This window comes from Manacus vitellinus, unplaced genomic scaffold (assembly GCF_001715985.3).
Source record: "Manacus vitellinus isolate BGI_N305 unplaced genomic scaffold, ASM171598v3 scaffold_21_pilon, whole genome shotgun sequence".
NCBI lineage: Eukaryota > Metazoa > Chordata > Aves > Passeriformes > Pipridae > Manacus > Manacus vitellinus.
The window spans coordinates 8,102,304-8,105,388 of NW_021939546.1; positions in this window are offsets into that span (position 1 = coordinate 8,102,304).

Genomic DNA, 3,085 nt, shown 5'->3' on the forward strand with positions numbered 1-3,085 from the left:
GCAACTGGTAGTAAATCAGGGAGAGAACAGGGTTACTTTAAATTCAAGGTCTTGGTGGCAGGGCGAGTTTGGTTTATGCCGAGAGGCATGAGGTTTAGAGGATGAGACACAGTTGGGGAAGACAGAAGTGTCTCCTTGGTGGGGCCACCAACCTGTGTCCCCCATCACCCCCTATCTTGCTCCTCCTCATCTCCCCCTATCTTGCTCCTCCTCATCTCCCCATGGGTGTGGGATTAAATCACTGGGATTAAGCACAGCCAGGAGCACCCATTCTGGGTGGTAAAGAGTAGTCAGAGAATCCTGAAGGAGCTGCCAGCCTGGCAGGGCAGGCAGTGGGCTCTGCTCCACAGGGGAAAGGTCTTGCAGGTCCCCATCAGCTCATGGTCAGGGCCTGGGGGACCCAGCCACCAAGACTTTGGCACGGGTATCGAGGCAGTCCAAACAAGCTAATTAAATCCTGCTCTGCTTAATCAGAGCCATTGAGCACCAGTCAGAAGAAATTAATCCCATGTTTTATTAGATGCTGTTTGAAGTCGCGTTTGGCACCTCATCCTCGGTTCTCATCTCCTTCTGGGGAAGGAAGAAGGACATCTGCGGGGAAGAGCGAGGGTGCAGCAGATGGCAGCGGGGATGATTCAGGGGCTTGAGGAAGGAGCTGTGACTCCAGTGGCATCCCTGGGGGAGGGACGAGACACCTCTCCCTGCATCCCACAGCCCACCCCCTCCCCACGGCTGAGAGTCTGTGAGCCAGGCAGGCATCCCAAAAATACGTGTTCCTCTGCATTGCATGCTAATGGCTCTGCACGATAGGTCCCACCGCAATTAAAGCTCACAGAGCATTAATATGCAACGTGGAGAGGCCACTCTTCCCACAGCTACTCCCTCCCAAACCTGTCCTTCCTGCTGCACATCCCTGCCCAGTGGGAGCCTGCCCACGGGGATCCCACAGCAGTCCCAGCGGAGCCGCTGGCAGCACACAGTGAATTTCAGCCTTCCCCTCGCTGTGCCCAGGGGATGCTGCCTTTTTCCCCTGGCACCCGGCACCTTCTCCTGCCTTCAGGCTCAGCGGAGCGGGGTCTGTTGGGTACCTGGCTGTGGGTGGGTGCTGTGCAATGTGGCCCTGGCATGGGAGACACCCTGGCAGCTGTGAGAAATCCACAGGCGGGTGGTTAAAACAACCAGCTGGGCATTTGGTTTGGGGTTTTTAATGACTTCTGGTGCCTTAATTGGTGCAACCCAGGAAAAATTCCTGACGAAGAGAAAGTCTGGCCAAGTAAGGTAGCTCACAAATTGCCCTTCAAGCCTTGGGAGTGCTCAGTAGCCTTGGTACATCCTCCTGCGACTCGGCTAGACGGAGCTGCTGGCTTTGGGTGTGGGGATTTATTTTTTTCCTAAATTTCCTGTCATAACTTGCGTTAAAACTTTGCAGAGCCATTTAATTGCGTTCTGTGGTGGTGATGATATGAAATTAGTCTCCCTTCTGATCTTTAGCTAAGTTGGTCCAAAGCACCGGCTCATAATTTGGTCTAATCATCAGGTCGTGGAAGATGCGAAGGCAGGGCTGGTACCCGGTGAATTCACACGGGCCAGGAGTTTCTGCCCTTGCCATGCCAACATTTGGCAGCTGGCAGGTCAGGCTCTGGCACCCTGGGATGGCAATATTGATACTTTCTTTTTGTGCCACTAAGGGAAGTTTTTCATCAACTTCTCTTGGCCATTTTCTTTAGCAGCAGCCAAGAACTATTGCTGGACCACGGGAAAGGAGGGAGAGCCGAGGTGGCTTCCCATACCCTGGGCTACTCTCTCTGAACATCTTGGAGACATCCTCCCCTTCTGGCTGGAGACCTGCAATCAGACTGTTGAAGGCAGGGATCCCATCTCCCGCTGCTTCATGTCCCAAACTATCCCAAGGTAGTGGCTGAGTTTTGTCTGCTCACCTATCCCAGAACATCAATGAGTTAGAAGAAAACAAGCTCCCAATGAACAGGAACAGGGCAGGGCAATATTCTGGGCACAGAGAGCCTTTTTCTGCCAAGGGCACGGCGCCCATCATTCCAGTGGCATTAGTGCTTTCTACCTCCGTGCAAGAGGTACAGGATATCAGGGTATTATTTTTAACCAGGGATATTTAGTGGACCTCTCACGTGCTGTTGGAGGGTCAGATTTATCCCATAGCCTCAATCCCATGGGACGCTCCTGGTTATTTTTGAACCCATCAGAGCAGCAGAGGAGCAGAGGGATGAGAAGGCTTGAGAGACACAAAGTCTGGGGTTTGTCTGGCCTGTCCCTTTGGTCCGTGCATGGAACAGAACGCTCCTGCTTCATCATCACCCCCCACCCTGCAAACCAGAACCCATGTGAAGCCCCAGGTTCTCCCTTTCCACTGAGAGGATCTTGGACGCCTGGAAGTTCTGATCCCTTTCGACCTACCGCATTGCAAGACTGTTTTTTTTTTTTTTTACCCTTCGTTCAATTTAAACCTGGCTGTGGAGCGAGTTTGGCCGTGCTCAGGCAGGTCCCAGTGGCCGTGAACATTCCCACGGGCGCCACAGCGCTGCCGCCACCGCAGGAGTCACTCCCACGCCCCACGGCTCCCCACGCCCCACGGCTCCCCACACCACCGCCCCAAGCCTCGCAGGGAGTACATGGACCTGCTCAGACTCAAGATCTCCGATGTTTTGAGTGTAAACTCATGATTTTAGCAGTGGGTAATTCGTCACACAACCCCTACCCAGCACACAGCCACCGTCCCTGCTGGATTTTATTCAGCAGTCGTTTTGGAGGCGGAGGTGAGGCCGGGGCAGGGGGAAAAGAGATGTTTGCAGCCTTTATTTTTGTGCTGCTCCAACATCTGTTCCCGTGGGCACTGCCACCCGAGACCGGTTGGTTCGGTGGGCTCCTGGAGAAACATGTTGGTGGGGTGAGGGGCGCCAAGCTCTGACTCCTAAACTGGGGGTACCTCAGGACAACAGCGTGGCTTTGCCAAGCCCCCGGCCAGAGGCAGAAGGGCTCCCCACAGCCCACCCTGCGGAACCCCCGCCCAAATCAGGGCACCACCCAGCCCCGAGGGGGTGGCTTTTAAGGG